Raw genomic sequence first — 20,661 nt, 5'->3', positions numbered from 1 at the left:
AGCATTTCAGAAACAATTAGTTTTGAGGGCTATTTGGCTTCCTAAGACATGTAAATCTGCAGCATGTAGTTTACATTTCTCCCCCTCCCCATTCATATGCTAACTCCTCTGATAAATGCCACTTGTTCAAAAGAAAATTGAAATCAGTGGATTGAAGCAAAGCTGGATAATGAGGTATTATTGATATATTCTGTAAATGCTTCAATTATTCCTGCCTTTGGTTTTGAAATTATTTCACAGAAGCAAAAAATAAAAAATGGCTTTTTACAAAGTCAATTTTAATCTCTCCATTGCATTTGTGGTTGTTGTCTTTTCCCCTTAATAGCCATGGAAAGGACTTGATTATAGTTATCTTTCTGAATATACTGTTGCTCTTTGTAATTTCTTTCTCTTGACTCTCAAGGGCTCTCTCAGAATGGTACCCCTCAGTTATGTGAAACACCTGTTTCCAATTCATCTCCATAAATGAAACTTAACATGGCTTTGTGTCCTTGCATCTCAAATACACTTTTCTTTCACTCCTCTCAAGTCTTTTAAAAAAAAAAAAAAACTGACAGAAGGAGCTTGCAATAATATGCTTTACACAAGAGGCTGTGCATTCAGGATGTTCTTTACCACGATGTCTGCAGCACTCTGACTTCATTCCCTCCCTGAAGCAGTCGAGGTGGGCCCTCAATTTCCATGTGATCCCATTCACAGAGCCTATCCCAAGGATGGGCTGCTTACAGCAGGCAGACAGTTTAGCTAAGTGGCTGGTTCTGGCCCAGCAGCGCTCTGATCTGTCTGCCACGACACAGAGCAGCAGCAGCGTAGCTGCCCATTCACCACACAGTTCCCAACCGTCACCTTCACCCAGCGCTCTGCCCTCCAGCAGTGTATTAACAGCCTCGAGGCACCAATGCTGTGCAAAGCATCCTTGACACTGCATTTTATTATTCTATGCCACAGTTTCTCCCTTTGTTTTTTCCACCTGATGTCACCCCACGGAATCTGGAGTACCCATTCCAGCACTTGGCAACATAAACTGGGGGGGGATGAAGCCCCAGTGCCTTCACAGAATAAAGGCAAAATCACCTTTTGTGATGGATCAGCATGGGAGTGAGTGGGGTATCCCCATGGCACAAGGAACACCCCCAAAAATTCCCATGTCAGTGCTCTGTCCTTTGGATGTGATGGGAATTTTGGAGAGCAACAGCAATGCAGTGCACTGCAGTAGGGGATATGCCACTCAAACAATGCCCCGTATCACAGCAGACTAGGCTCTTTCGTGAGTCCAGTACAATGAAAAGAAAAGAAAACATGGCTTATACAAGAGCAGGCAGCCCTGCCGCTCAATACCAAGCAATAAAAATCAACTGAATGATCAATAGGCTTTTCTGTCCACCAGGGCTTTGAAGAGTCTGCTGTCGTGCTTTCTGCTATAAATAGCACTTGACTAACTTAAAATGGTTAATCGCTGTGAAATTGTCTCCTACAGAGACAACGCACATCTGGAATAACAGTATGCAATTTAGGGTCTGCGGAGTCCCACACCATTAAACACAGAACTTCAAATGGAGTTTTCGCTGCAAAAATGGAGCCGTCTCTTTGACATGCTCACATCAGCTCTGGTCCACTTGCTTCCCACATTGCTGACAGCAGACAAACTCCAAAGAGCTCGGGGCATGCCTTAAATCAACCACAGTGTTTGCCTGTTTAGGGATGAACATACTCTCCTGGTGGTAGAGGAAGCGTGCTGGACCACCCTCACCTCAACTTCACCTTCATGCTCAGAATGAAGGCAGGATGGCATACAGGAGAGAGGGAAGAGGAAAAAATGACCAATCGACCCATTCCAGGCTATGAGGGCTCCAGTGTAAAATAAGCTGCTTTGTGATATAGAGCAGAAAAGAAAATCTTCTGTGGGGGAAGAAAAAGGAAGAAATTCATTGCAAATGTGACTGACTCCAACTGACAGCTTTGCAAGGCTGAGGATGCAATGGAGATGTACATGAAAGTAAATGCCTCCTTTGTTATCACGGCGTTGTTCACCGCACATATTTCATCCTCGCCTGCTAAATGAAAGCAGCACTCTTGCCTGAGCTGGGGACACATACCTGAAAAGGAAAAGCTGAAGCAATAAACCAGGACAAAGGGCAAGGAGAGGTTGATGTTTTCTCTACCATGTTCAGCAAAAGCTTGGCCATGATCTCAGTTTAGAACCGATACATTCACAGGGCTAGGATAACCTGGACTAATGCTTCTAGCTCAGCTATTTATGACTCATGCTGGCAATCACCAACCCCAGAAAAGAAGACCCCCTTGTATCAGACTGCTATTTCCAAAGAATATACGCACAAGATGGATCAGATGGTGCCATCAACCTTGCTTGAAGGGCTAATGCCACAAAGATAACGTACTGGACTTTCACAAAACGTTCACCCTGAGGAGCTGGCCATCTCAAAAGGAGGACCCATGACACAGGAGCACTACGTGGCAGCTCTATCTGGCCTAAGTTGCCTTACACTCTATGAAGAGTCTAACAAAGGAAAGCATGCAAATGGATTTTGTCCTTCGGGGGCCTTTCAGGGCCAGTCCTTAGGACCAAATCCCACCTTTTTTACGCTTTCTCTTCAATTTTGGAAAGACTGCTGTGGAAGTCCTGCCATGAACTTGTGAAGAAAGAACAGTAGATCTGTTAGCACTATGCTGTCTTTCATTATGTGGACAAGAAGGTAAGATGTGAGGGCTGGAAAAGAATCTCTAGTGTGTGATCTCAGCATTCAAGCTGGGTTGCTTAAAGCTAAGCCTGTGCTGACACTGCCAGAACATGCCAAATCACTCCTGTTTCCTATCTATAAGGCCTGGGAGCTAACAGTGCTCTGCAACACCCAAATACAGTAAGAATTGTCTGTTGCTGAAACAGAATAGTATCTCATATAAAAAAAAAAAAGCACAACTATGCACAAATGCAGATTAAAAACAACAAAAATCTGCGAAGTACCAGTGGGCATTTTCAGTCTGCTTTTGTAAAGCGCATGTAGAACCTTTTAAAGAGAGGGGTTAAGCATTTGACCTTCACTTTGAGCTTTCCCACCTCTGAAGTGTTTCCGCAGACACCTAATACATGAGACAACCTGACCTTTGAAGAGTGCTGTATTGAGTTTTCAAATATTATCTAACTGTAGCACTTTATCCCTAACCTGTTCTTGGCTTCTGTTTCCTATTAGTATGATGAATCCAGAGTTTTCTCCCTGTACAGGCAAGGTCTTTGCATTTTTCCTTAAAACTGCAGGAGATCAGCACTGGAGCCTGCCTTTGCTCTCACCAGTCCTTCGGCACCTGAGCTCTGACAATAGAACCACAGCAAAAGCAAAAGCACTACAACAGCTTTGTCAACCAATTCCCTACTGCCCTTAGCACCCCAATCTCCCGTATCTTTTTCTAGAAAAAATGAAAGTGTAATAAGCTTATCTTTAGCATTTTAGTGATAACACGCTGGAAGACAACCCGAACACGTGGGAGAGCTTTGCTTAGCTACCTTTCAACATGCTACATGGGTAGCAAAGGCCATGCCAAATTGCTCCCCTGACCTACAAACATATCCCAGCACACTGCCAGGGATTTCAGCTCTACTGGGACATTAGATCTACTGCACCTGTGTTGTTATTCACATTGAAAATGCCTGGGTTATGGTTTACATTTCAGGGAAACACCCCAAGTTACAAGAGCTGGAAGTGCTGGGCCAATGACCTCAAATGAAGAGATGATAATTTACAGCAGCAGGTTGGCAGAACATTACTGATTTAAACCAGTGGAGGATTTCGCCCGTTATCCCTGGAAGTATTCCACAAAAATACAACATTCCCTTTGGTCGTCATCATCTCAAGCAATTACTGCACTAAATCCCCAAGAAAGGGTTTAGCAATATGTATTTTAATCTCAAGGTGACTTACTGCCTGTTTTTCCATAACTAGAGATGAGCGGTTTACTTCAACAGCTGTTATTAGTGGTGAAAAAGAATAGGCAGTGATCAGACTTTGTAATTGAACGGAGAAGGTAATTCACACTCCAGTCATCTTGGAAATGAGACTTTTCATTAGAAAAAGGAAGAGGTCTGGAAGGAATACCTAGCTTCTGTGCACAGGGATACATAAAGTAATCTGGAGAATAGTAGGGGCTCTCTCTTCCTTTGTTTTTGTTTGTTTGTTTGTTTTGGGGGAAAACAGAGCTAAATCCCAGCCAGATCTCTCTGGCACTTCCCAGTTACTTGGCTTATTTTTCATGACATCTGATTTTAGTAGGAGCACTGTGTACTCTAGCTATAGATCAGGTGACTGTCTGAAGAAGTAGAAAGCCTCAATTTTAAACAAAAGGCTTTGATTTCGATACAGAGTCAGGAATTTCAAGGATGAGACCGAAATCAGTGGCCCACAAAGCTAGGCTTCCAAATGAATAGATGGGAAGTTGGTTCAAAGCCCAAAGATATGTTTCACAATAAATAAATAAATAAATAAATAGTTTTGATACCCTTTGATAAAGTTCCTAAATAAAGAAAAAAAAGACCACTTACAAGTACATTTTAAGCACCACTTCCGTATATACAAAATTTTACATTTTCAAGTCACTTGGAGGGGTGATCTTCAACGCAGGAAAGGAAACTGAACTGTGTTTTCAGAAACTGGTGTGGTTTAGTTTCTTCTTCTACCTTATCTGGTTGCTATGTTTATGGCAAGAATAAATGAAGACGGATAACCTAAGGGGAAAGAAACTGCATTTCAAAAACACTTGAGCCAAATGAAAAAATAAAGTTTGTCTGAATAAGAGGTTTCTAAACTTAATATGACCTAGAAACTGCACGTTCCCCTGTAGTCCCAGCAGCTCTAATTAGTTGAAGAAACTGTGCATTATACCACATAACCTTCAAATCATCTCTTTGAATTCACTCTTTGCCTCTAAATCTCAATGGTTTCCCAAGTGTTTCCTTGTCTCATTTCATAGAACTAATGAAACAACTCAGTCAAGCAGCAGGTTTTCATACGTGAGCAGGTTTTGCCTGGATTCTAGACTGAAATTAGAAATAAATTACAACTCATTGCTTTGTTGCTTGAAATAAAATAAGCGTCAGTGCCATGTCCTCTTTCTGACCCATAAATGTTTTGTCCGGTACTCCTCTTTACTCAGAAGAACATTTTCACATCTCAGGAAAAGAGTTTTGGCACGGGAATCCAAAAATACTTTGTTTCTGATGCACAGCTATTTGAAATGTGTAGCCCCTCTCCAGCTTTACCTTTGGAGATGGGGTATTTTTCTTTGGAATTTGAGTGGCATTTTTACAGTTTCTTCTGCCTTTCTCCTTGTTTTCTTCCACTCATTTTAACTATAAGTAGTAAAGTACAGTTAAAAATCACTATTTATTGGAGTTATTACCATTGCCAAGTCTTCTTCCGGGAAAGAAGCTCTAGGAATTTAATATTTTTGAAATATCAATCAATAGGATTCAGACTGTTAAGGAGACATAAGGAACCTAATTTCCTTCTAAATTTGGGATCCAGGTGGCTCAATTAGCTACCCAGAATTGTCAGCCTCATCACTGTTTATCTTTCTCCCTTACTCACCAAGAAGTGACCCTAGTTAACAACAGAAACTAGTCATAGAGATTTGTCAGCTTTACTAATCAGTGGCTTGAGAACTGATGTTAAGTGAAAGAAAATGAAGTCTATTTGTCTACAAAAAAATAATTTAACGTCGCTTCTCTAAAAAATAGTCAATTAAACGCTTTAAAACTAAGGTTTTAAAACACCACTAGGTTTTCACTAAAAAAAAATCCTGCAAAACTTGTGATTTTGTATTTAAACTGAAGAATACTGGGCAAAAGATTCACTGAAAGAATGTGGTCAGCCCCAGATGCCAAGAGAACTTCTACCTTTGTCTTACTGTTACAGATGTAGGGATAAATACATAATGGGGTAAAGGAATTATATATCAGCAAAGACTTGTCTGTCTGCTTTCTGAAACAAACAAACATCTTGTAATTGATGACAAGAACTACAAGAATGCAAGCTCACTGTCTGCAGCATTATAACCCATTAGTGCCACAGCAGAACAAAGAGAACAAAGGAAAACAGAAAAGGAAGAGATGAAAAGTGCACAGAAATCTGAACTAAAGGACCAGCTAGGAATTTTCCATCAGGAGAATTCCTCAATGGAAAGCAACTTCCACAAACATCCAAATTGCATTTTTAAAGTAACTATTTCAGCTCCACAGTGGGGGAAATTGCAATGAAGTTACGTGATTTTGCCAATTTCAGGCACACAAAGGATCTTTGTTTTAACTTGTATACCACAGTTATTTCATTTTAAATCTGGTTTTGTCAAAATCCATTCAGTAATACATCCAAACAGGCCAGAGAATTCATGCTGCAGCCCAGGAGACACAGCTCACTTGAATACCACAGCTGGTGGCGCTGGGCCTTAAGTTCCCAGAAGGCTGCACTCAGGTTGTTTACAACTTCATGCTCCTTTAGTTCAAGAGTATACTCATAGATTATCTCCAAGAACACACCAGGTTATTTTAGAGAGACCAAAGAGTATTTGGCAATTTATAACTGCAATACACCTGTTTTGGATTCAAAAGTTTTCAACATTTCAAATTCTACTTTAAGGCAAAGACAAATGCTCAAAGACTTGAACATCCCTTAAGAGAAAAACAAAAGCAAGCAAACAACAACAAAACCAACAGATTTTGCTTAACCATACCCTTAATTTGACTTTCTTGGGTAAGCTTTCCTTTTGACAACCAAATACCCATCAAATGGAAGCAAACCCAATGGTTCAGAACCAACTGAAATATCATTCATCTCACAGCTTTGACAGCTTCTGCTTTCCTCAATGTTCTTGGAGGAGTGTTATTCAGAGAAAGTGCAGAGGGTAAATTTGCTCCAGGTTGCATTCATTTCCTTTTCAGATTAATCAGAGATAAAGTGAAACTGACACCACCATCAATAAACCATCTATCCCTCTTATTCTGTACCATGTTCTGACTCCTCATGATGGGGGGGGGGGGTAACAGAGCAGGTGGTTTGCTGGGCCTGTTCAGCGTCACATATGGATTATATACCTCTTTTGCTCCAGTTGTCGTTCACTTCGTAAGAGCTGCTATTTTTCCATATGTGAAGTTTTGCAGCTGCTTGAAAATCCTACTGGAAAATGTGCTATGTTTCTGACACTGTTTGCCTAGCTCTATCCACTCACAAAAAATAGAGACCTGACTCAAGACTTAGCTCCTGGCTAGCCTGTGGTTTGGCCGTATTTCCAATGAACACATCAGAGATGCATTCATACAAAATAGACTCTTCATTTTGCAGTGTCACTAGCAGTTTAATCAAATTAGTTTGGCACCTCACTGATAACACAAGCTACTCCTCAAACCCTCAAGAGGGTGAGCAGATCAGGTTACCTTTATCTCTTAGGTAGGTACAGCCAAGCGTGCTCTTGCTAGGCTTCATTTTTCCCAACTCATCATTCATCCATTTGGTTTTGTCTTACTGAGGACTCTTGTTATCACACCGTTGGTAGTGGCCTCATAAGCAGATGCACATTAGGGTCTAAAAATACAAATGCTCGAGTATAAGTATATTGCCTGCAAAAACAGTCTTGGGCTTGTACAACACTTCATGTAACTACATGATATTTTTTTCTTCCTAAGTTGTAGCCACTTTTCAGTCCCAGAAAAACACATGCGTGAAGAAACAGCCTGAACTTCCAGTAGACGATTTCAAGCTGCACTCTGCCTGTGGCACAAGAGACTGAGAATACAAATGTGGATTTTTGTTTTCCAAAACAGATTTTCATTCCAGTGGTTTTAAGAATTAATTGGTTTTCACAGTCACAGCTTCTGCTTTCCTCAGTGTTTTCCTGGATGGAGTGTTTTTTCAGAGAAAGTACGAAGGGTAAATTTGCTCCAGATTTCATTCATTTCCTTTTTGGGCTAATTAGTGACAAACCGAAATCGACACCATCAATAAACAACCTATCCTTGTTCTGTACCATGTTCTGACTCCTCATGATAGGGGTAACTGAGCAGGTTGCTTGCTGGGCCTGTTCAGCATCACATACACGTATCATATACCTCTTTTGCTACAGTTAGTATTCCCTTCTTAAGAGTTGTTCTTTTTCATGCACACAATCTTGCAGCTGCTTGAAAATCCCAGTAGAAAATACGTGCTCCTATGTTTCTGACTCTGTTTGCCTAGCAAGATATGCACTGTCATATGCACCAGCTAGCCAGAGACCTGACTGAGAATTTTGCCAGAAATGCAACTGATTCGAGGCCATTACCTTAAAGAATTAAAAATAGCAGACGTTATCAGTCATTTCATGTGCATATCTAAAAACTAACTTCTCCTGGAAAGTTAGCTGTATGATGCTGAGCTGATGTTGTACCAGATGGTTAATTGATACACCACAAGGCATTTCTGCAGGGCAATAAACTGCTCATGCAATTCCAGAGCTCACCCTTCCTTTGCTTGACACTCACACCTTTCGAGCTAACCAGAACGTTTCTTACTGTTTCACCACAAGAAAACTTCTCCTGCAGAAACTTTTTCTAACCCATTCCAAAATGGATCTGTACTGTGAAGCATGACCAGTTCGAGGGTACACAACACCGCAGTTTCTCTCTCACTAACTCAAAGTACTTCAGCTTTGCCTACCTGGGCTGCTGCAGGCTGGCCCTGGTGTCTTCCCCCAAGCCAGCCCTGGGAGCTAGGAGCTGTGCACTCCCCCGGCTGGGAGAGCAGGGCTCAGGCTGGCGGGCGGCGTGCACCACCTAGGGATGGCTGCAGGCTGGCACAGCTCCTCTTTCCTTCCTGCAGTGCCCCGTGCTGGGGATCTCTGCAGGAGGGAAGGAAAAACAAAGAAACTGCTTATCACAAAAACAGTGACAAGGGCTAGCGTTCTCTCCTCAGCATCACAACTTTTTAACTGGCTTTTTCTCTGACGCACTATGTAACACCGGGTTAAGGGCATCTGCATCACATTTGTATGGATAACGCACGGGATTTAGAGGACACAAGGCGCTGGTACTGGCCTCACCTGGAGGAAGCAGGATGCAATGGGGAGGGCCCTGAACATTTCCATATGCATTTTTTTTCTGTAAATCCAAAGTTTTCAGACAAAAAGAAAGTCCACGAGGGTCATTTATATTCCCCAGGAAACAAACAAACAAACAAAAAACGCGCCTTCTAGTTCCAGAGGCTGGTGACGTTTGCTTCAGCGGTGAAAATCAAGTGCCTAAACAGGGCTTACAGGAAAGCTAGGAGAGATTCTGTACCAGGGAGTGTAGCGATAGGACAAGGGTTAACGGCTTTAAACTGAAAGAGGGTAGATTAAGGTTAGGTATAAGGAAAAATGTCTTTACCATGAGGGTGCTGAGGCACTGGCACTGGCTGCCCAGAGAAGCTGTGGATGCCCCATCCCTGGAGGTGCTCAAGGCCAGGCTGGATGGGGCTTTGGGCAACCGGGTCTGGGGGGAGGTGTCCCTGCCCGTGGCAGGGCGGTGCAACTGGAAGCGCTTTAAGGTCCCTCCCAACCCAACCCTTTCTGTGATTGTATAAACAGAGCCCCCCTGCCCAGCTGGACATGTCTCGGCAGGTCCCAGGCCACCTCTGCTGGAGCCTCAGCGAGCTCTCAGCCCGTCGAGAGCTGAGCTCACAGCCCCGCTCCTCACGGAGCACCCCCAGCCCGTTCCCCTCGGCACTTTTCTCCCTGGCACGAACTCCCTGCCACACACACACTTGTCCTACGTGCTGCCAGAGGCTGTCAGAGGTCATCTTTGCATCTCCTAAATACCAGAATAGGTTTGGAGTAACTCTAAAGGCCGACTCCAGATTTCATGTGTGGAAATGATAGAGTTGGGCTAAACAGTTTAATTTCAGGTCCTCACTGAAAGCCGCTAAGGATTGACCAGGAAACCCCTTAACTGTAGGGAAGGCATTATCCTTTCTCTTCTCACTAGTAAGCCAGACCATTGAGCAATGCTTCAACGAGGCCATAGGAGGAAGAATTATATCTTTGGCAAGAGGGTGCAAGGGACACAGTTTGGAGGCCAGCTACTCATCCAGCCATCAGGAAGAATCTTTGTTCCTAAACATCCCTGCAACTTTGTTTTCTGAACAGAAAATGTCCTGCCAAGCTCTCTAGACAGGATTGTTATAAATGACTGAGTCCCAAATAGGATTACAATCAAAGTTTACAATTTATTAAATGAATAGAGGCAAGCAAACAGCGCTGGGTGCGCCGGGAGTCTCTGCTCCACCAGGACGCACACCTGTTACGTAAGGCGGCTGGTTTTTATGCTCCTAGGCTAATACATATTCATTACTACTTCTAGAAGAGGCAGGGTTATTATAATTGGTTTCCCGAATCCGAACTCCTCCCAGGTGCGCCTGCTTATCAGTCTCTGTTAGTTTCTCGGGGGCCGCTCGGGCAGGGAGGCTCATATTCTTCCTCCTTATCTAGTGGTCTCTTGGCCGGCTGTCAGAAGTTACTGCACGTCCGTGCAAAGTCAGCAGTTTTTCTCTGAAGAAATCCCTTTGTTCTCTTCTCGCCTAAACCCAGGCCTCAGTGTTAACCCTTCACACCCCTTAGTGGCACGAATTGCTGGACTATTCCTTACAGGATGATAGGTGTTTTAGCATCATTCACAAATAACTGCAGACCAAGTACTTCTAAAACCTTTGCCTCTCAAACAGCCATGAAATAAAGAGAGGCAATCACAAAAGCTGCCATAGAACTGAACAGTTCAGTCAAGTGTCTTCACTTTCCTCCAAGTGTCTGATGATGAAATAGCAGCAAAAAAGAATTGCAGAACCGACTGTAATGGACGTCACTAATGGCAAACAGAGAAGGAACTCTCAAAGGAGACAAAAAGTGGCAAAAAGGGTCATTTAAGGTTCCTTGGTTCTCTGTATAAAATATCAGTGCACTCTAGATCAGTAGGGAAATTGCAGAAGGAAGAAAAAAGGATGAAGACTGGAAACTCTTGAGCATTCAAAACAATAGAACTACCCAGGCTAAGCTCGTTAAAAGTAAAATTGCTCCATGCCTTGCTCTTTCTGAACATTAGTTAGTGCCATTAATTCAGTCCATCAAAATGACATGGTGCATCACATCAGTCTAAGCACAGAGCAAAACAGGAGGAGCCCAAAACACAGCTGGGTCCCAGAGGTGCTCTAGGAATGCAGATGATGGAACAGGTACAGAAACACTGCATTCAAAGTGGAGTTGGTCTATAAGAGGAAGAGCAGGAAGAATGGTTTAATAATACAGCTGATGAGCAGCAGGGTAGACTCTAGAACTGTTAGCTGATTTGGTATTGCTGAGCTGGTGAGGCTGTCTGATGAGAAGATGCTGCTTCTATTTTAACTTGATGCCATTTTAAGATGGGTCTAGGATGTGCATTAATGTGAAGTCAGAAAAAAAAAAGGATGTAAGTTTTTTGAAGCTTGAAAGCTGACTGGGAGTGAAGGAGGGAATTAACAGAAAGAGCAGCTGGTTTATTTTTCAGTGCCTTTTCTTTGTCTTTTCTGCAATGCACTGTGATCTAGACTATTAGAGAAAAACCAGGAGTCACCTTCTCAAGCTCTGAGATGCGTTGTTATTGTTTTAAAAGTGTGAAAGTTTGTATTTCTGTGGTGTTCCTTACAATTTCTTTACGTGATACCAAGGAGCTGTTGTATCAGCCTGGAAGTTCCACACAAATTTCAAAATAATTTTCACTCTTTAGAAGTCTTAAGGAGCTTTTCAGCCTCCAATCCAATGCAGTAATTTTATTCTACAATGCAATTCAGATGGAAAAAAAATGAGTTCTGTGAAAGGAAATATAATCCCAGCCTGTGCCTTAAAAATATCTGCTGCAATGAAGAACAATTCTGTAACATCCAAGTAATGTCTTATTAATTTCATTGAATATGTATAAACTAGATCTGTAGATATTAGCATAAGTAGCATACTTGACAAATAATTACTTAGTATGCAGTTAATTGTTCAATTATTACAAAATCAATTTGGAAATTGGAGAAGCCTTGTGAGTTACAATAAGAAGACTGAAGAGCAGATAAAAGGAAAAGAAAGTAACTTAGATGAAATTTTAATTGCATTGAACTCCATCCTTTTTAAGATAGTGTAAAGAGGCGGGCAATTTCCATCCTACTGCTCAGAGAGATCACTTCTCTGCCATTCAGATTTCTAACCCCATTAGCCCTGATCCTCTGAACCCTCGCTTGCACAGTGGCTTGACCTGTTGCATAGGGACTGTTAGTCTCACTGAACTGTGGGGCTACTCTCCTTCAGAGAAGCTTACTTATGTGTACAAACAGGGATGCTTGAAAGATTCTCCCTTCAATACCACATTATTGGGAAGCAGCTTTCTAAGTACTGGAGTCTTCTCCTTCATTTTTGCAGGCTCAGCATAGGGCTTGCAGCAAATATAGGTGGACCATCAGCCAGTCTCTGATGCTGCCTGTAAGAGCATGTTCAGCTTTAATGACCCTCCTTTCATGCAGATGTACCAGCAGCAAACTTTAGACTGACTTCTACAGAAAGCTAGAGCTTTCTAGGCCTACTAAGGTGTGTAGGACACTACATCTCACTGGGCATTATGTATTTCACACTAAGGGAAAGGTGAAAACTATAGTTTTTTGTTTTTTCTTTTAAAGAAGGGAAAAGGCAGGGTGTTAGAGTAGCAGAGCTGAAGACCAGAGGGTAAACAGCTCTTTAGGAAGCAGCACTGCAGTCACTCAAGCTTGGCAAGGCAGAACTGCCAGCAGTGGGGAGAGGCAGCACCTTGGAAGAGGCCAGCAAGTTCTGGTGTTCACTTTCTCTGACCACCTTAAAGCACAGCCTCTCCTTCTCACATGCTGCTTTTCAATTCCCCTTTATCTTAGCTATGCCTTCACCCACTAGCAAGTTTCCTTTTCAAACAGCATTTCAAGTGAGAGAGAGTAACTGCAATTTTAATAATGGACACTTTCAGATGGGTATTTATTTTTAGTGAACAGTCTGTTCCTCCCTCCCTCTCCTTTCTTCCCCAGGTAATTGGGTACGCTCCTACTAGATTACCTTTCATTCTTTGCCATTGGCTTATGATGACATTTTCCCTGTCACTCACTTTCTTGGTAGTTAAAAAATGTTTGCCAGGATGCAATGTGTTCTACTGTTTATGATGCGAATAGTGAAACTCCCTTCCTGCCTCTCTCACCCCCCCCCCATTACACAGCATGCAAATATAGTCATTTACAACATTTGCAAAGCCTAATTTTTTCCTTGTCCATTTAACTATTAGCAGCTGCATTCATCTCTTTCACATATATTGCCATTTCCTCCCTTCCTCTGCTTTTCTCCAGCTTCATTTAAACGCTGGTAAGGACAATACAACTCCTGGACATTTCAAAACATTTCAGCATTATGAACACTCCCCCCAAGTAAATGAGCCCCCTTTATGGTCCTGTGACCTTTTTTTCAGGGGAGGTTAGCTGTGGGTGAGAAGACACAGCCAGATATCACAGCTCAGCTGGCCAGGGATAACTGTATGAAATGCAAGTCTTCACAATTAGTGAGATAAAGAAACCTTGATGTTTCCTAGTTCTTTTGACCGTGAGAACAAACTGCTTTGGAAAGGAGCTTTGTTTTGTCAGCTTTTGGGGAATACATCGTTGTGGTCCTCATTCAAACACCTACATGTTGCTAACCACAAATGACTGATACTCACCAAACAGTTATTTGTTGTATTGTTCTTACTCATACTGCTCTCTTTCCTTGGCATTCCTCTATTCTGTCATTTCAGTTGTCTGCTTTAACATGGCTGTGGTTACCCAATAAGCACACACTATTTCTCTCTTGGAGTTGCACTACATAACACAGTTACATTACCTTTTCCCATCAAGGCAGCAGGCAGTGTTGAGATGTGTTAGGCATCAGGCATAATGCAAAGAAAAACTTGTTTGGGAATAGAGTTGAAGGTAACCATAAGAAAAACTCACTCTGTGTTTGAAAGGTAACTTTGTCCCAGATGTTTCAAGGACTGAGTGTTAACAAAGACTTGTTATTCTTGGTGCAAGGTTGTACTAAAATGCTGAACGCTTGCTCTTCCTCAGAGTTTTTCTGTTTCATTCAGCAAATACTGGAAAGTTTTAATTAAGATAGACCAAAAAGAAATCAATGAAAATTGTGCTGCATTTATCTCAGCTGCATCATACAAATGCTGTAAAAATCTTGAACAAGTGCAATTGCCAGTAGTAGTTCTGCACAGGATAATATCTGCTACTCAGCTTACCAGAACAGAAAATGCAGTGGTAACTCATAAGCACTGAGTATATGTGTGTATATATATATATATATATCAGCTAAAAGCTTATGTATGCCAGGCTAGTCTAAGAAGTAGCAGGTCTGCTTTATGCTGCTATTGGTCTTACCATCCTCCACTCACCTAGGGCTGGGGAAACAGTGATTTTGTGCACTGGTGTTGACTTACTGTATGCTCAGAGGCAAACTGCCTAGGATCATATCTGTAAAGATATTCAGGGGCAGAGAGCTTCTAAAACATAAACAACAGTAAAACATTTCCTCATTGATATATTAAAGTTTGAGGTGATAAAGTAGTTTGGTGATAGAAGGAGTGTAGGTCCTTAATAAATGCCTGAAAATAACCCCTTTGCATCCCTCACCCTAACTGGACATTTCTAATTTATCAGCTCCAGCATGGCTGGAAGCAATGTATGGAGAATGAAGAATCTCATGTTACGCCCATGTCAGTGAACAGGTACATTACTAACCAGGCAGACTCACAGCACCTGCACTACCTGCAGGTCCCAGATGACAGTGGCAGTTGCCCTTCCTGGCTGAATTGACCTGCAATGAAATCAACATCCTCTGTCTGAAGAAGTCATGCTGATTATCAGTTCCTTCCAAGGGTCATTCAAAAGCTGTTTTTGTGATGTGGGATATAAACCATGCTGTATAATAATTTAGGACTTGGGCAGGCTTTGAAAAAGTTAAGGTTTCATATAAGCCAGTTATAAAATCCTTAAAGCCTGCAGAATTAAAAAAAATTGCCCCTGTAGCTACGTGCCTGGTATCAACAGCCACAGAGGTCTTCCTTCGTAGTGTTACGGTGGCATGTCAATATTTGTCCCTTGTTATTTATGCTTAAAAAGTGACACTTAAGGAAACACCAAGTTTCCTGTATTTAATAGGCTTAAGCTAGAGGATCAGTTCTTTGCCAAGTTTTCTTGCTGTACCACTTGATGGCACACTTGCCTAAGCACACAGCAGCCTCAAGTCAGCAGAAATCAACAAGCAAATCCTGTCCAAAGTTGTTCTACTTAATTTGTTTTGCATGATGAATGTACCTGTTTAATTGATTAAATGAATCTAACGCTGTAGTATTGAGTGGAAATAAGTAGGGCAAACAAAATAATTATGCCAAGAAAGCCCTGTATTTTGCAAATTTAATCCCAGATATTGCCTGGATAATTCATTACTTTTTCATTCTTTCAGCAAGTTTGGTAACAAGCTTGCTTTTACCTTACTGAGCCCTTTCCAAGGGTTGCAGATTTTCCTTTCCTCTTTTTAAGAATGTTTATAGCAGTTTTGTTCAGTGCATATGTTCATGCACTGCTCAGGGATTTCTTTTGTCCTTTTGGTTCAAAAGCAGCAAAGCAGTAAATTCCTACTGAAACTATACAAGGATACCTTCTGTTTGGCTAGAGAGAAAATGGAAATTAATTTATATCCTCTGACCAATAAAATTATGATCCAACTTCATATCAAAGAAATATTCTCCAGGGGGTTATATGAGGTTAATAAATGAGTATGATGTGTTACTACATATGCCACTTAACTCTAGGTAGTTGTAAATACATGAGTGAATACTGCAGATGGTTACAAGCCACAGACAGAAACAACTTGCTGGTCCGTTGGATTTTATGACTGTATGGAGAATGTATTAAAATATGCATTAGCTCTTTATACACAGACTTTTAATGGAAAGTGTAACTGACTGGGCTCTTAAGTTAAAAGGTTTTAGGGAATGGGGTGAAATTTGCAGAGGGCGCTTGACTGTCTTAGGAGCATCTTCTATTCAAGGGCTTGGATCAGAGTTCCAGATGAGTACATTACTGGAAGCGATATAAACAACTGGGTACCAAATGACCCCTAGATTTACCAAGGCCTAAGTCCCACAAGCATTTCTGTTTTAACTTTACCTAATCCAAAATGCAGTTACTAACATAATCTTACTTGCCTGTAACTGTCTGATCCCTTCCTGTTACTTCATCAGTTCTCCAGAGGGCTGAATTAGCGAGGTTAGCGAGTGCTTACCTTTGTTCTGTAACTACCCTCGTTTAACTTTTGACTCTCTCTTCTCCCACACTCATTCACTGCTCTTTCAAATACACGGATGAAAGATGGGTTAGTGGTCTAAATCAGGGTGAACAGATGTTTTTTATCCTGACTGGAACATGATATGCCTGGAACAAAGGAGGAACAGAGTGGGATCATCATAAATAAATGTCATTATCAGGTAGCACCTGAGAGTTTTTGAAGCATGTACTTTCCTGACTTCCTCCGTTACCCAGTGAATTGCATTGGCAGTGATAATTACAGCTTCAGCAAAAATAACTGCTAAACAATGATAGCAGTAAAGCCCTACAGCCTTCCTCAATTATATGAAATGGAAATTTAGTCCTTGAGTACTACTTCTGAAACTGGCTGAGCAGTGTAAGAGCATGTTCTGTGGTGGGTTGGAGGATAGTTTGTGACAGGAGAAGCAGATTGCTTGCTTTGCTCCGTGACCATCCTCCCCATACCACATCCAAAAACTCAGTAGCCACTTCTGCCCTGTGTCTAATACTGGCACGAGAATGAAAGCAACACATTGCAAGTTGAATCTACTCTAAGATACCGTGTAAGCTGATGAATTTAGGAGAAGGTCACTATCATCTCTGTAGCCATCATTCCTCTCCTAGTTTTGCATCAGCAGCTTGTACTTTCACTGTTATTCATCTGTCTCAGCCTCAACCTCTTGATCTTTGAAGGCTATTTTGGTATTGTTAGTCTGTCCTTTCTACCTCCTTTATTTCTGCCTTTTCTCCTTATCCTTGCATACTTATGTTTGTCAACACCATCTGCACATATCTGACATTTACAAATGGGTCTTACAAGCTTTTAGTCTTACAAAGTAGAATTTTTTGTTGCTATACACTTCTGTGTGAAAGGAAACTAGGAACATTTCCAGTAACAAAGGAAATATCTTTACACTGATTTGATCTAAACTACTGTTGTGGTTTAAGCTGGCAGGGAGGTAAGTACCACACAGCTGTTTGCTCAATCCCCCTGACCCACTGTGTGTCAGGGGGAGAGAATTGGGGAAAAAAAGGTAAAACTCATGGTTTGAGATAAAGACATATATATATAATATTATATATATCAATTTCATATTATAATTATATATATATATAATATAGGACATATAATAGGACAGAAAAGGAAGGGAAAATGATGATGATAATAAATACATAAAAACAAGTGATGCACAATGTGATTGCTCACCACCCACCACCCTATGCCCAGCCAAGCAGCACTTGTCCCACCCTGGCCAACCCAAAAGTCCTTGACACTGCCCTGCAACAACTAAAACTTCAGTGTGTCATCAGTATTATTTTCCTCTTAAATCCAAAAGACAGCACATACCAGCCACTATGAAAAGAATTAACTCTGTCCCACCTGAAACCAGGACACCTACAGAAAGTGGGAAAAATGAAGCAAAAAAGAAGCTGTGAAGTCTTTGTCATAATACTTAGTCAAACTAGGAGATTTTCTTTAGATGTGTCTAAGGGAGCATATACTTTAGCTTTCATAAAGGAAAGGGAACTTTTTTTTTTGGAAGAGAACAGCCTGCAAATTGACACAGCCTTTTAACCTTTCTGCTCTGCTAACAGTACCTTAAATAAGTAGAATGGTGTTTAGCTGAGCTTTACATAATGTAACTCTTTAAGAGGTTCTGTCTCAAAGTGATGCTTTCACTGTAGTACCTATTAAATGAAGACCACACAAAGAATAAACAAAGAAGATGAGATGAATTTAATGCACTTTCCATAGCACAGAGGCTGTCCCTAGTGGTAAGTAAGGAGTTACTTTAACAACATTTTGTCAGCGGACAGTATTATTTCCTTATTGACATGCAGCAGGCCTTCCATGAAGCACAGAACTGTAGGGATGGATGCTTCTCTGCTGCTCAGTGCAAAGTGCAGTGTTGGGGGGTAATGAAGACATGACCTTACACTTTCTTTTGGGTTAGGAAATCCTTACATACTACATTATGGTTCTCATGTGAAGTACTTGGGCACAGATCTGCATAACCAAATTGTTCACAGTGCTTGGAAAAGGTATGTAACTTTGGAAAACATATAGGCACAGCACATGACTGATTAAGAAAAATGGGTGCATTTGTGCAGAGCTTGTCCATTGAATTGAATTTGTGCAGTTCTCCCCATAAGGTGACCAAGCTCCTAGCTGTGCTTTCTCCCTTTCATCATAATGGCTTTCATCATAAAGGACAACTCCTCTAACGACACTCTCCCGTCAGCTGGGCTGCGATGGTCTCCACCAGGCACGGTGCTTTCTCTAGGAAGTCAGTGCACACCCAGACCGACTGCCCGTCCAAACATGCGGCAGTTCAGGTCTCCGGATGCGGGGAGTGTCTGAGCCTCTTGCTGCCATCGGCGGGAGGCAGGGAGACTGCTTGCGTGAGGTGCGAGCAGGTGGACGACCTGGTCCGCATGGTGGCAGAGCTCAAGGAGGAGGTGCAGAGGCTGAGGGATATCAGGGAGTGCGAGCGGGAGATAGACTGGTGGAGCGACTCCCTGCAGGACCGGAGGGAGAGGGACCAGGGTGAGACGCCCCAAAGGGGGGTGGACCCCCTGCCCTGTTGCCATCGGGCAGAGGGAGGGGACCTGCGAGTTGAGGAGGAATGGAGGCAGGTCCCTGCTCGACCTCGCAGGAGATGCCCTCCCCTGCCGGCGCCGCCTTCCCAGGTGCCCTTGAACAATAGGTTTGAGGCCCTGGAGCTGGAGAGACCGGTGGGTGAGGATGAGGTAGGAAGCCTACCCGGGAGGATGCCTGAGGTGAGGAAGTTGACTCCACGCCTCAGGACTGCCTCCACCAAGAAAGAAAGAAGGGTGATTGTTGTGGGCGACTCCCTCCTCAGGGGAACGGAGGGCCCTATTTGTCGGCCTGACCCCACACATAGGGAAGTCTGCTGCCTCCCTAGGGCCAGGGTCAGAGACGTTACCAGGAAGCTTCCAAACCTGGTTCGCCCCTCTGACTATTACCCGCTTTTGATAGTCCAGGCTGGCAGCGATGATGTTGAAAAGAGAAGCCTCAGGGCCATCAAACAGGACTATAGGGGGCTGGGACGATTGGTGGAGGGAGCGGGAGTGCAGGTGGTGTTCTCGTCCATCCCTACGGGGGAAGGGAGAGGCACGGAGAGGACATGGAAAGCTCATGTGGTTAATAGGTGGCTCAGAGGCTGGTGCCAGCATAGAAATTTTGGGTTTTTTCACCATGGGGAGCTTTACTCGGCACCCGGCCTGATGGCCCCAGATGGGTCTCTATCTCCAAGGGGAAAACGGATCCTAGGCCAGGAGCTGGCGGGGCTCATAGAGAGAGCTTTAAACTAGGTAAGAAGGGGGACGGGGCTCAAACAAGGCTTGTCGGAGCTGTGCCGGGGGAAACAATGGCTAGGCCGGGGAAGAAGGCGATGGCCCAGCTGAAGTGCATCTACACTAATGCACGCAGCATGGGTAACAAACAGGAGGAGCTGGAAGCCATTGTGCAGCAGGCAGGCTACGACTTGGTTGCCATCACGGAGACGTGGTGGGACCGCTCCCACGACTGGAGTGCTGCAATGCCTGGCTATCGGCTCTTCAGGAGGGACAGGCAGCACAGAAGGGGAGGTGGCGTGGCTCTCTACATTAGAGAATCTTTCGATGTTGTAGAACTCCAGGCTGGGAATGATAAGGTTGAATCCCTGTGGGTTAGGATCCGCGGGAAGGCCGGCAAGGCTAGCATCCTGGTGGGGGTCTGTTATAGACCGCCGAACCAGGATGAGGAGACGGATGAGGAGTTTTATAGGCAACTGACAGAAGTTGCAAAATCGTCGGCGCTTGTCCTCGTGGGGGACTTCAACTTCCCGGACATATCCTGGAAACACAACACGGCACAGAGAAAGCAGTCTAGGAGGTTTCTGGAGAGCGTGGGAGATAGCTTCCTGACGCAGCTGGTCAGTGAACCTACCAGGGGTGGTGCCCCGCTAGACCTTCTCTTCACAAACAGAGAAGGACTGGTGGGAGATGTGGTGGTCGGAAGCTGTCTGGGGCAGAGTGACCACGAAATGGTAGAGTTCTCTATTCTTGGCGAGGCCAGGAAGGGGACCAGTAAAACTGCTGTCTTGGACTTCCGGAGGGCTGACTTTGAGCTGCTCAGGACGCTGGTTGGCCGAGTCCCTTGGGAGGCGGTTCTGAAGGGCAGAGGAGTCCAGGAAGGCTGGGCGCTCCTCAAGAAGGAAATCGTGATGGCACAGGAGCGGTCCGTCCCCACGTGCCCAAAGATGAGCCGGCGTGG

General features: G+C 43.2%; 1 protein-coding gene across 37 annotated transcripts in view; it reads right to left on the bottom strand.

Annotated features, from left to right (window-relative positions):
* The window catches only part of LOC310898416 (maestro heat-like repeat-containing protein family member 2B), an 83,201-nt gene that overhangs the window by 55,826 nt on the left and 6,714 nt on the right, over nt 1–20,661 (bottom strand). For 32 of the 37 annotated variants that reach the window (XM_083833459.1, XM_083833465.1, XM_083833446.1 and 29 more), the window contains exon 1: nt 9,401–9,558. The exons of 1 other annotated variant lie outside the window; for it this stretch is intronic. The gene's annotated coding sequence lies outside the window, so the exon portion shown is untranslated. 4 more of the 37 variants (XM_083833478.1, XM_083833452.1, XM_083833450.1 and 1 more) reach the window with 4 other exon arrangements.

Source organism: Anser anser (assembly GCF_964211835.1).
Source record: "Anser anser genome assembly, chromosome: 4".
In the NCBI taxonomy this organism is placed as follows: domain Eukaryota; kingdom Metazoa; phylum Chordata; class Aves; order Anseriformes; family Anatidae; genus Anser; species Anser anser.
This window is presented reverse-complemented; position numbering and strand designations above follow the sequence as displayed.